Source organism: Chelonia mydas, chromosome 3 (assembly GCF_015237465.2).
Source record: "Chelonia mydas isolate rCheMyd1 chromosome 3, rCheMyd1.pri.v2, whole genome shotgun sequence".
NCBI lineage: Eukaryota > Metazoa > Chordata > Testudines > Cheloniidae > Chelonia > Chelonia mydas.
The window spans coordinates 45,394,294-45,408,206 of NC_057851.1; the positions used below are offsets into that span (position 1 = coordinate 45,394,294).

General features: G+C 41.7%; 1 protein-coding gene across 6 annotated transcripts in view; it reads right to left on the reverse strand.

The window, feature by feature from the left end:
• The window catches only part of LOC102937775 (collagen alpha-1(XXI) chain), a 193,904-nt gene that overhangs the window by 65,676 nt on the left and 114,315 nt on the right, over positions 1–13,913 (reverse strand). The window lies entirely within an intron of this gene.

Genomic DNA, 13,913 nt, shown 5'->3' on the forward strand with positions numbered 1-13,913 from the left:
CCCCCATCCCTGGTGAATGCCATAACCGTCGGTCTCTTGGCTATTCTGGCAGCCTTTGTCTCTCCCCAGAAATGTGATCCTGAACCTCAGAAACCAACCCTTTCCTATGAACATTTTCCGATGAAAAACCATTGTGGCGAAAAATTCCCAACCACCTCTAACTGCAATGCTATTATTAACCAAATCTCATTACTGAGGAGGACAAACAAGTAGTGATATTTGTGAGAATAGTCTAGGCAGCTGATAAAGAGGTCTCCCTGGCCCCAATGCAACAAACACTTACGCACAGTGTCATAAGGTAGCTCTTGCCCTTTAAGAGGCAAGAAGCCAGCATACCTGTGACTGCTGAGCTAAGCTCAGCTGCATTTAAGAGAAAGCACCTGGTACTAAAGGGAAGAAGAAGATTTGCTGAGTCAGAAAAGGGGCAGAGAGAGCAGGCATGGGACTCTCAATGACAGAGAGAGTGCAGAGAGCCAAAAGTTCTGCAGGAGCTCCCAAGGAATGGGATGATGGGCCAGAAAACAAGAGATTTAGGTAGTGAGTGGGAGAAGGAGACTCTGGAGCAAGAGGAAGGCCCAGAGAACACCCCTGTCCAGTACAAAGGGAAGAGAACTGGCATAAGTTTCTCCCTTCATACTTAAAATGTTTTCCATGGCTGGACTATCCTGTGGTTTGATAAACTAGTTAATCATTGGAATAAACTTTTCACAGCAATAGCTTATTTTGTGTGTCGGCAGGGCCTAGCAGATTGGGATCGCTATTGTAATACAAATAAATAAATAAAAGGAGACACCCATGACTTGGTGTATGGAAGTACTGGTACTACATATTCTAACAAAAGATGTGCTTTACATTGTTTGTTGAAGAGCTTTTAAACATTTAATCTCAGGTAGTATAAAACCAAACTCTCGCATGACTGCAATGATCACGCTTTACACTATAAACTATTTATCAATGTTCCCTTAAAGAATGAATTATTTATATATTTTTATTATTAATTTGTATTGATTTTCATAAAGAAACAGATGGTGGTAAGTACAAAAAGGTAAGAAATTTGAAGAAACTAGATGTTTTAATAAATGGGTATGAATTGTAATAGAATCCTAGAGGTTAGTAGGTAGATTTTAACCACTTATAACACTTTCTACTGATGTGCTCCTACTAAAGTGCTTATAAAAGGGGTGGGCAAACTTTTTGGCCTGAGGGCCACATCTGGGAATAGAAATTGTGTGGCAGACCATGAATGCTCACAAAATTGGGGTTGGGGTATGGGAGGGGGTGAGGACTCTGGTTGGGGGTGCAGGCTCTGGTGTGAGGCCAGAAATGAGGAGTTCAGGGTGCGGAAGGGGGCTCCGAGCTGGGGCGGGAGGGCTGGTGAGGGCTCCGGCTGGGGGTGCAGGCTCTGGGGTGAGGCTGGGGATGAGGCGTTTGGGGTGTAGGAGGGTGCTCCGGGCTGAGCCTAAGGGCTTCAGAGGGCGGGAGGGGGATCAGGGTTGGGGCGCTTACGTCAAATGGCTCCCAGAAGAAGGGGTGTGGTTCTTCTCTGGCTCCTATGTGGAGCCACAGCCAGGTGGCTCTGTGTGCTGTCCAGTCCGCAGGCACCGCCCCTGCAGCTCCTATTTGCCGCGGTTCCCATAGGAGCCGTGGGGCCATGCCGCTGCTTCCGGGAGTCACGTGGAGTGGCCCCTGACCCTGTTCCCCAGCTGGAGCGCCGGAGCGGGGCAAGCCCCAGACCCTGCTCCCCAGCGGGAGCTCGAGGGCCGGATGAAAACAGTTGGCGGCCCGGATCCAGCACATGGGCCGTAGTTTGCCCACCCCTGGCTTATACCCAACTATAATGCATGCTATTCATGTTTGTCTGATGCTTGTAGCTAATCATTTATTAACCCTTTATAAGTTATTAATGAGTGTACCCTTAATGTGTGTGACCAGTGCATATGTCAACTAGTTTCTGCTAAATGCCAGATCTTTTCTTCACATTATACTTTTCTATTTGTTTTAGAAGTCCCTAGTTCCTCTGGAAATAAATATGCCCCGCTCCCCAACCCCCTGCCCTGAGCCCCCTAACCTCCTGCCTTGAGTCCCCACCGCACCCCTCCTGCACCCCAACCCCCTACCCTGAATCCCCAACCCCCTGCCCTGAGCCCCTTCCTGCACACTGTACCCCCTCCCACACCCTCCCGTGCCCCAGCCCTACATTCATGGCCCTGCATACAATTTCTCCACCCAGATGTGGCCCTTGAGCCAAAAACATTGCCCACCCCTATCCTACAGGATCCTTCTGAAGAAAATCTGATAAAAACAGATTATGGAATGAACTACATTATTTGTCAGACAGACTGAAGATTACAAGCAGACTGAAATGAAACTATTTGAAAAATTGTTTAAAATAACCAACTATAAGATGATAAAACGAAAATTCAAATGAAAGTGACCAGAAATTGTATAAGACATTTAAAGACTATGGAGGAGGACACATATTCTGTCCAGTCTTACCACACTCCATCAGTGTAAATTATGGACAAATTTGAGCCAACTCACCAAAACTTCATTGACTTCTATGGTGCAGGACAAGGGCTTAATAGTCTATCACACTACCCTACTCAAGCTTAAACTCTTATCCTTCTCTGCTCAGTTTCTCCACTGAGCACTTCCCAGGGTGTCTCTCTGATAGTTCAGATCCGGACTTTTATCAGAGCTTTTCACTGGAGCCTGCTCTAGTCCCAGTGGCTGCTCTGTCTGTTTCCTGGAAATATCCAATGACACTGGTACTAAAGCCTCGGTCTTCAATCTGTCTTCACATGATGCCAAGAGGATTATAAGGTTTAAACCATTTATTGAGGAGAAAATTTGAAAATCCATGTAAGTGACCTCAAGAGAAGCAACTATTATATTAATAAAATTATTATAACTTTTTTTGGTTGCTGCAAACTTGTTTGCAGCTTTACTATATATTAAGATATGTTAATATCTGAACATACAAGTGTGTTATAGCCAGGAGGCTTAAAAATACAATAATACTTCTACATATTCAGTTAGTTGGTCATAAAATGTTCGGGCTGATTAAAGAAATTTCAGGCTTCTGTTCTGTCTCCCAAGGGCAAGCAAACCCCAAGATGATCACCTCCTTGGCCATACACTATGTTTATGACCCCTATAAGTTTTATATGGACTCAGACATATCTGCAATTTAAACTTTACCTTGCTTAACCTTATACTATTTTCTTTTATGCTATGGTTAAAAAATGTATTCATTATTGAAATGTGTACTTTATTCTAAATAACAAACAATTGTAACTCTAAGGCGTGGGAGGTCAAGAAACACCAACCATGTAAAACAATCATGATTTAGGAAAAGGAATGCAGGGTTTTGTTATCAGAGCAATAAATATAGAGGTAAAGTAAACCTATACTCTCTCTCTCTCTCTCCTCCCCTTCTCCCACCCCTCCCCCCCCCACTTTTCTTTTCAAAGAAAAACCTGAGTTTAAACCCACACTAAGAATTGGAAAAATATTCTTTTTGAAATTGATTTCTTTTGTAAAAATATTAAAAGTATTCACTCTTCAAATTTGGAGAACATTTATGGTGGAAAAAGGTTACAAAAGATATTGGTTACTTCCAACTCATGTTTCCAATGAAGGTAAAAACCTTTGTTTCTCTCAAATTCTTAGGATGACATAAGCTTCTTTTGAGATGTATATTTGGAAATATTTTGTATGTGAATACAAACCTTCACATAACAACAGCCTGATATCATTGTTCTATCAATAGTAAGATGTTTGATGTATCATTTAGCAAGATCATCTGATGTTAAACTAATTACTAATGTAAAAAGCCATAGAAATAGAGAATATTGATATTAATAGGGAATTAATTAATTACTCAAACCTCTCAAAGACTGGGAAAAAGAAGAGATGATACATTTTTTATGACCATTTGAGCTTAAAGACTTTCTTAGATAATTTAATTTAAAAAGACTACTTTGAGAGCTAACTGTTTTAAAGAGAACAGGAGTGTGTTTGGACTCATCGGAAACAGAATTTCAACTCCTATTAAAACCCTGATGGAATAAAAGGCATATCTCAGAAAACTGACTGAATAAAAGAAAGAGTTAAAACTTAAAGATGTTCTCCTGCCACAAAAACAAAGGAAATATAACTGTGAAGAAAGAATTATAACCCAATGTTAATAAACTACACATTCATAAGACGAAGACAGTACCCATGAAGACATGGAAACAATGAAAGGGTGACAGCTACCAGCTTTGAATATAAACAATTGTAATTTCATGGCAATAGGAAGAAGAAGAGTATAAAATTGAGAAGTGAGCACCCCTCACGCACAGACCCTCTGATACCCAGCTTAGACAGTAAACACTTCACAACTCATCCTGTCCATCTCCTAAAGCAAGCTGCCACAGACAGCTAAGAACAATAAAGGACACTCAAGAAGAAACTGACCCCCAGTCTTCCCAAGACTTCAACATAGAATCACAGTGGATTGGTGAGAGAAGGTTATACTGCCAAGGGATTAGATTTAAACTCTTGTAATGGTTTTATAGGGATATGAAACTGCTGTTGTAACTTAGAATATTAACAGTTTCTCGTGTTAATCACAGATAGTTAGATCACGTATTCCTGGAGAGGAGACAGTGGCTAAATATTGGTAAATATGGAAACACTGGAGATGTTGGATGTAAGATTCTTAATATTGGTTAACTGGCCTGTCTCATGACAGCTCCTTAAATGGCTTCGTCTAAGTAACTGATTTAAATATTTTTTCAGCTTCATCGTATATAGTTATAAACTGGCTGGTTATTTATTAATAACCAACAGGTTCCCCTTCCCTGAAACAAAATTATTTTGCCCATCTATAAACATTCTTAGTTATCTAAGGATATACTAAAGAACAGATGTACAATAATTTTAGCAAACAATATATTTTGGTCTTACTTTCCCAAGTTAAAAGCACCCACCCAAGAAATTGTCATTTTCAAGAGTGTAATCCTGGGGTTGGCAACCTTCGGCATGCGGTCCACCAGGGTAATCCGCTGGCGGGCCGTGAGACATTTTGTTTATGTTGACCATCTGCAGACACGGCCCCCCCGCAGTGCCCGCGGTTTGCCATTCCCGGCCAATGGGAGCTGCGGGACATGCTCGCCGCCATGTCCCGCAGCTCCCATTGGCCAGGAATGGCGAACCGTGGCCGCTGGGAGCTGCGGGGAGCCATGCCTGTGGATGGTCAACATAAACAAAATGTCTCACGGCCCGCCAGCGGATTACCATGATGGACTGCATGCCAAAGGTTGCCAACCCCTGGTGTAATCTATGTTAAAAGCTCTCCACAGAAAGAGAGACATATAGACGAGATTGTAACAGAAAAAAAACATTTTTTCTTTTGTGGTTGGTTATTTGTGTTTTGTATAATGTTCCCTTTTTTCCTTTCTTTAATAATGAAATATCCATGGTTGTTAATTGTGATGATTTTGCTTGGCTTTAATCATGGTGTTTTCTAAAGTATGTAAGAGACTAAATAGTGGGAGACATACGCATAAGGTGGCTGTAAGAGAAACAATTAGGAGGAGCTGGCCTACCCATTTCTTGTTTCAGTAAACTAAATACTTTTAATAATTTTAAAATAAAATTATTTGGTGTGCAACAATTTCAAATTACCCCTTTCTGTCCCACATCCAGCCATAACTAGAATTAAGTCAATGTTATAACTCAAACAACACTTCTACCAGTTTAGCAGAATAACCCAAACCATATACTTTCTAGATAAGATCTTTGTCAGAAAGAGCATTGTATTGATATGCTTCTTTTAGCTTTGTCAGGTTTCATTCTAATTGCATTGTCACGACATTTTCTGAGTAACTAGTAAGTATTTCAGAATTAATACTGGATAGAGGTAGACATGAGATACTAGTGTTGGACAAATGCTTTTCAATGAAATTATATCAGTAGAGCAGATGATCCTTTTTATGCTAGTGTTAGTTTATTCAGGAGAAACTGTCACCATAACAACTCAAGAGCAGCTTTATGCACTCAAAAGTTTCAGTTTCCATTATCTGACTCTTTTATTCACATTTACATTCAGCATTAGAGCTGAATTCAATAATCCATAACAACTAATGTATTCAGTAAATGTTGCTTCTTTTTCTGATTGTGAATTATCCAAAAATGGTATGCAACTTTCTCAAGTTTATTTAGTATTAGAAGTTATTCACAAATAATTTTGTTGATTAATTCCTAGTGGCCTCGGGATCCCATCTCAGCCGGCACTGCAAAATCCTACCTCAGCGCCTCATCGTGGCGCAGCGGTGACCCAGGCCACCTGACAGCTATGGTAGCGGGGCGTATGCCCTGGTAGGTCTAACCATGCTACAAAGGTGTTAGACTATCCAATCCAGGGAGGGGTATTGCTCACTCAGAGGAAACAGCGCTTTTCCTTCTCCTTAGAGGCTGAAGGCTAGCTAAGCTGGAGGAGATATGCATGCCTGTCCGCCTAGCCAGTGGAATGGCTTGAAGTTAACGGCTAAAACAACACAAGTAAATGGGTCTTAGTTCCCTGCGCATCATCGAACCATTCTACGGTGGTGGAGCAGAAATTGAGCAACGAGAGGTTGCTAAAAATGTCAGGTGCTAGGCCAACATGGAAAAGGACAACCCTCGCTGTGTGTACATACAATTGTAGGTCGCTGGCGAGGGAGGAAACGTTAAACCATCTCATGGAAGAGAAGAAAAAGGATAAGATGAGATATCCTTGGTGTCTGCGAAACCCAACGAAAGGAGAAGTTGGAAGTCAACTGGAAGGATGGAAGCGCTGTGAGGCTCGGAAAGATGGTGCTAGAAATGTTGGAGGAGACAGATTTATCGTCAGTAAGGATTGGTCTTCGAAAGTCATATCATGCCACCTAATATCATCACGTATTGGTGAGCTGCATCTTCAGATGGAGTCAAAAGCTACACTCAAGGTCATCCAAACCTACCTTCCCACAAGAGCAAATGAGGACAAAGCGGAAGAATTCTACTGAGAGCTCAAAAGAGCCCTTGCACAAAAGTCCACTTACACTATCACAATGGGAGATTTCAATGCCAAGGTCAGGCGAGGGAAAGCTGGTGAAAAGTTCATAGGGAGATACGGCAGTGGTGAAAGGAATGAAAGAGGAGAAAGGCTGGTAGCGATGGCAGAAACAAAAGAACTGTATGTGGCAAATACCTGGTACAAAAAGAAGACCACAAGAAGGTGGACGTGGACATGCCAAACACTAAGAGCAAGAATGAAATAGACTATATTTTAGTCAGTAAAAAGGCGCATCGTTCAAGACGTCTCTGTGGTGCAGCCTTTCAACACTGGCAGTGACCATCACCTGCTTAGAGCGAAGTTGATTTTTGATGAAGCGGTGGAAAAGAAGGCGTTACAGATGGCAAACAGAAAACAGCGGCCAAAGACATTCAATGAAGCAAAGCTGTAGAAAGCGATTTCTGGGTTTGACTGGAGCCAGACGGAAAAGTGTGATGAGAACTATAGTGTCTTTGCTGACAAGCTGAGACGTTGCATAAAAGCAGCTGGAACTGAAAAGCTGATGAAACAAAAAGCTTGTTGGAGAGGCAGAGAAACATGAAAAGGAGCTCGGATAACAACCTCGAGTACTCCATTCTGTGCCAGCTTATATAGCGAAAACTGAAAGACAACTTTGAGAACTTCCAGAAAGAAAAGCTCCTCAAAACAGCTGAATCACTCAAGAGCCTCAGGACATGCAAGCAGGAATTGATGCAGCATAGACTGAGCGTAACAGCATTGAAGAACAAGGATGGAGAGACAGTAATCAACAGAGCAGGGATGGAGGAGGTCTGCAAGGACTTCTATACAGAACCGTTCAAATCAAGAATCAGCGTCCCTTTCCCAACGCTCCAAGAGTCAGAAAAACACGTCGTCCCCCCCCGCCCCCAGTAAACGTCAGCGAAGTCCGAAGTGCACTACACCAGATGAAGAAGGGAAAAGCTCCAGGCAAAGACAGAATAATGTCAGAAATTATTTCTGCAGGAGGCGAAAAACTTTGGAAGGCCCTCACTTTAAGATTTAGTAGATATCTTGAAGAAGGAAAAATACCATCAAGCTGGAAGGAGTCGAATACCATCCTGCTGCACAAGAAGGGCGATCGAGAAAATCTTAAGAACTAACGCCCTATATGCCTGCTCTCTCACATCTACAAGCTCTTTACACAGGTGATAACGAACCGACTCTCACAGAGTCTGGATGAACAACAGCCAAGAGAGCAGGCAGGGTTTTGAAGAAATTTCAGCATGATCGACCATATATTTACCCTTAGCCAGCTCCTAGAATAGAGCGAGGGAATACAAACTCCCCTGTGCATTGCTTTCGTCAACTATGAAAAGGCCTTCGATAGCATCGAGTTTAACGCAATATTAAAGGCGCTCGCAGAGCAGGGCATTAACACATCAGTTTGTTGAAGGAAGCAAATACTGGATGTACAACAGACATTACTTTCCTCGAAACTCCCTTCCGCATCCTAATCGAGAAAGGCATAAAGCAAGGAGATATGATTTCACCAAAACTATTCACCACCACCTGCCTCGAAATGGTTATGAACAAGATCAACTGGAGGAGTGGTGTCAACATAAATGGAGAATGATTATCCCATCTCAGATTCGCAGACGATATCGTACTAATTGCCAAAAGCACCAACCAACTGCAGAGCGTGCTACGAAGACTCGACAAGAAAATCAGTCAGGTCAGCCTGAAAATGAATCGCTGCAAAATGAAATATGCGCCAAGACCTGAACGGAGAACTCTTGCGAGGGCTTTGGGCAGGATGGCGTGCGTTTAATTCCATCAAGGACGTCCTCAAAGGAAAAACTGACAAGACCACACGTACAAATATCTTCAATTCAACAGTGCTGCCAGCCATGCTGTATGGCAGTGAAACGTGGGCACTGACGAAGAGAGAAGAACAGCGGCTGTCGGTAGCTGAAAGGGCAATGGAATGAGCTATGTTGGGAATTTCCCTTCTGGATCGCATCCCAAATGAAATGATCAAAGAACACAGCAGTGTGAAAGATACTGTCGTGGAAAGCAGACATAACAAGATGCGATGGGCGTGCCACACAGCATGGCTCACAGACAATAGGTGGACCGCAATCATTGCTGAATGGTACCCGCGAGAACAGAAAAGATCACCTGGTCGGCCTCCAAGAAGATGGGAAGATGACATTGTTAAACGTTTCGGACGAATGTGGAGAAGAAAGGCAAGAGTGCGAGAAGAATGGCAGACGTGTTGTGATCGGCGCAGTCTTAACGACAGCTGAAGACCGATCGATTCTAGTGTTTATTTTGACTATTCAAGATACAACATTTGAGCTGTTTTGGTTTTCCAGAATAGATTAATATAGCTGTTAAGATCAGGTATCTATTGCAAAAAATCTTCATTATGAATTTTAAAATGTGCTTCTCATGAATATTATTCAATATTCACTTATTAGTCATCAAGCATTTCTGTCAGCAAATTTGTTCACTGGACAGAAGCACAAAGGGTTTGCAACTGCAGTCAAAGTAATTTATCTAAATATGAACTAATATCTGCAGAATTTATTTTTATATTGAGTATTCACTCAGCCCTGTTTAGAACAGTGACGTACAGTAACATGACTTCTGGATAAGGAGAAGGTTGATCATTGGAAATATCAAAGTCTATTTTTTCAACAATTAAAAATTGTCTGTAAGCTTTCCTTTGTGCTTAGTGTCCCCTGGAAAATGTCCTGAAAGCAAGGGATTTTGTGAAGGCCACTAGCATACCTATGATGTGGACTGCTAATGTTTTTTTCATTAATGGGCATATAAGCAAGCAGGTTTTTCTTATTTGCTATCTAAGGTAGAGATTAGCTTTAGGACAACATTAGACATAAGCAAGCTTCGTGGCTAGCTTGGCACTACATTTCAAGGCAGCACAGTGGCTCAAGGAGGTGTTTCACTGTAGGAAAAAAAGGCTCCATGCTCTGAGACTCCATCACTTGCAGTACAGGCTACGGAAGAAGCCTTGATGGCCAAAATACAAGTTCCCTACACAGAGGGGTCCTGAGAGAGTAAGAGCACTGAGGAAACTTGAGAGGCATAGCAGAGATGGGGATATCTGAAAGTGGGAACAAGGTATGGGGGAATCATTCTACTTGGAAGGTGGGAGGTGGAAATACCAAAATATTCTCTGTATAAGGCACCATCACATAATTACCAACCCCCCCGAGATCACGGTTTTTCCACTTTTTGGCTGCTTTTTCTCTAGCAAGTGGATTAGAGGGATATTGATTTCAAGATATGAAAGTGAGTTTCCTTCTTGAATGATATATTTGGCAGTTCCTACAGACTGGAATCATTATACCTGATGCAGTCAATGGCTTCTACTTTCTGATGATGAATACATTCATTCCTGCGGTATACATAATTCCCTATTGTTTGTATATACTGAGTGACCTTTTCAAGCAAAAGGTTTTTTACTTAGCAAGATTCCAGTAAGACACTCACAAACTCTTTAGAATGATTAAAACTGGGCACAAACTTGTCATACCTAGCACAGTTATCAGTTGATATTCACTGGCAAGCAAACAAGACAACAGGTCAACCAGTGGGATTAACCAGAATTTGAGTGCTTTGTTATATTGCTACCATCGTACACGAGGAAAAATCCATATCTGAGATGCTGTGTTGTGACCCAAATATTAAGCACACTGTCTACCAGTTCTTGAATGTTTTCAGCTGTGTATATGTTTATAAGAAACAGGCAACTTGTAGGATCTATTGCAGCTACTGCCACTGCTTAGACATGGTGCTGGTGACAGCACTACATATGCCAGGCCTAAAACAGTGCTAAAAATATCCTGACAGCATCACCCATGAGCCTCAAAACTACCCTAATTAAGAGTTTTCATGTGTGGGTTTATTATGCTCTAGGAATTATTCTGGGAAAGTTCTGTAAAAGCGGCAAAGAGTCCTGTGGCACCTTATAGACTAACAGACGTATTGGAGCATAAGCTTTCGTGGATGAATACCCACTTCGTCGGATGCACCCACGAAAGCTTCTGCTCCGATACATCTGTTAGTCTATAAGGTGCCACAAGACTCTTTGCCGCTTTGAAAGAAAAAAGGCATTTAACAGTATCACCATTGCTGTGGTTTTGTTATCGTCTTTCCCTCCTCACTGAGTAATGGGCCTACCCTAGCCTAGATCTTCCTCTTGCTTCTAATGTATTTACAAAATGTTTTCTTGTTACCCTGTATTTTGTCCCTACATGCTTGTGTTGTTTCTTTTATATTCATCCTTCATAATCTGACATAGTTTCCACTTTGTGGATGACTCTGTTGTTGAGTTTCAGGTTACTAAAGATCTCCTGATCTTTTACCATCCGTCTTTGCCCTGAATAGAGTGTCTCTAAAAACTGCCAACTCTCCTGAACTCTTTTTTTTCCTTAGACTTGCTTGCCATGGGATTTTACCTACCCATTCTAATGTTTGCTAAACTCTGCCTTCCTGAAGTCCATTGTGTTTATTCACCTGTTTTCTCTCCTACCCTGCTACCATTCCTCCTACCATTCCTTAAATCCTCTATCATTTCATGATCGCTTTCACCCACACTGCCTTCCACCTACTTCCGAGAAAGGAGCCTGCCTTGATAAATCTATACATTCTGGAGGCTACTTTATTTCATAAAATGGGCAGGACCAAGGATGCAGCATATCTGGCTACCTTAAGGCCCTACTAGTATTATTATGCAAAAACAAACATATCACTTGGAAATACATACTTAATTTTACAAACTACTTTTTCCTACTCAAAAATTCAGTGATTAATAAAAGAAATAATACTCCAGTGCGTGTGGTATATAGAATATAACCACACCTCTCAGACGCTGGAGGCAGTTGGCTGTCAGCTCAGCCTCGCTCTGCAACCAAGACATGTAGCTCTAACTGGACCCCCTGGAAGCCGTTTAACTTGTAGCTGTGCGCTGCAGTAATTTCCGAGTGCAGAAGGGAATGGTGAGATTGTACTTGTCAAAAAGCAAAGGGCTAGACTCTATCTAGCAACGACAAGGTGGATCAGAAAGAATAGGAAGGAATAAGGATCCTATCCCACACCCACCTTAGAGTGGCTTCATAGGGGTCAGTTATAACTGCAGCTGACTGGAATCTATAAGTGGAGAACGAGCAGACTAGCAGACAGAACCATAGCTCTGGCCTCCTCACCCACATATGTTTACCTGTGGCACTCACTGGTTGAGTGGGGATGAGGGACTATGTGACATCTTTTAAATGAGTGTTGGCAAATTATCCCTCCACCAGTACAACTGAAGAGTCCAGGGGGGATTGTGACTCTCTGAGGAATTGTGCTCCCTCTGGGGTCTTATACACCACCCATTTCTGTAAGCTGCATGCACAAAGCATGATTGTACCCAAATAAATCTTTACAGCACATGACAGTACTGAAGTGTCAATGCCCTGAACTTTTGGGGACACGTTAATCAGCTGCCTCATTCCCATCTCTCCTATTCTGCTGGACATTCCCCATCTGCTGGTGGCTGGCAGCTCCATGTCCCTGAGGGTGGCTCCTATTTCCTCTCCTGCGCTTCACGTAGCAGCTGTCCGTAGAGACAGCTAGGCTGGCTCCTCGTTTCCAGCTGTTTTCCAGGCCACCAGGCTGTGCTTTGCAATGATGAGCCAAGATATCTGTAGAGGCAGCTGAAAGCATGGAAAACAGAAAAAGCCAGCTCTCTGCAAACTACTAGTAAGTGCTCCGCTGACCATGAGTGGTAAATGGACAACGTTTGAGAACACTGCTTTACAGACAGATTGTATTCCAGATAAAAATTAAAAACACACCATTTTACAAGTTTAGAAACTTTTGTGGTGCTACAGCTAGCATCCTGAGAGGTGACTCATGTTATATGGTACTGTGAACTGGTGGACAGTTTCACCAGTCAGGGAATGGAAATAAGCTTCACGCCTATGTTGTTTTAAGGTCCTTTCAATGGATTTATTAAATTTCCACTAAACAATCATAAAAAAAAGTAAGTCAACTGAAAAATACTGGGCAGCAACTCCCAAGAGGCTTTCTCCACTTGATTCAGGGGAGAAAACACATCCTTCCTCATCTCTCCTGCTTTCCCCTTCCTTTTATGCTCTACCTTGAGCAGCCTATGATCGGCTTGGACCAGTTAACAAGCTGCAGCACCTTTACTTTGTCAGAAGTATGGATTAGGATAGTGACCAAAAGTCAATGTTAACTACAAATGATGGAATACAAAGGAAGATTTCTTGTGACTACAATGGCATTAATAGACGTTCCAGTGAGCAGACTGTAAAAAGTCTTCTGTTCTACTCCGAGAATTATTTATTTATTTAAGAAATTGAAGAAAGAATTTTTGATTTAGGACTCACTACAAATTTAAGACTTAAACTGTGTTTTTTTTTAAAAAAATGTGTCTAATGTTTATTTGAAAATAATTCAAAAACAGCTAGGTTTAACTATAAACTTTCTCTCTACCACATGAAAGTAATATATGTAATTATACCATTTAATCAAAAATGTTAACTAGAACATCAATTATGTCTCACTATGCCTTTGTTCTGACAGAAAAGAAGCGATGGTTTTGTATGTCAAATTATTGCAGTCTTCAAAATTATATCTATACGTGTGTGTGTGTGTGTGTGTGTGTGTGTGTGTGTGTGTGTGTGTATATAGTATATATGGAAAGAGACAGAGAGACTGCAGTCTTCAAATCAAATTTCATATATATGAATGAAGACTCTACTGTCTATATATTAAAGACAGATCTTCCTACTCCTTTTCAGAATACAGCAAACTCTTCAAACTTGGAACAGTTAACATATCAACTAAATCATTC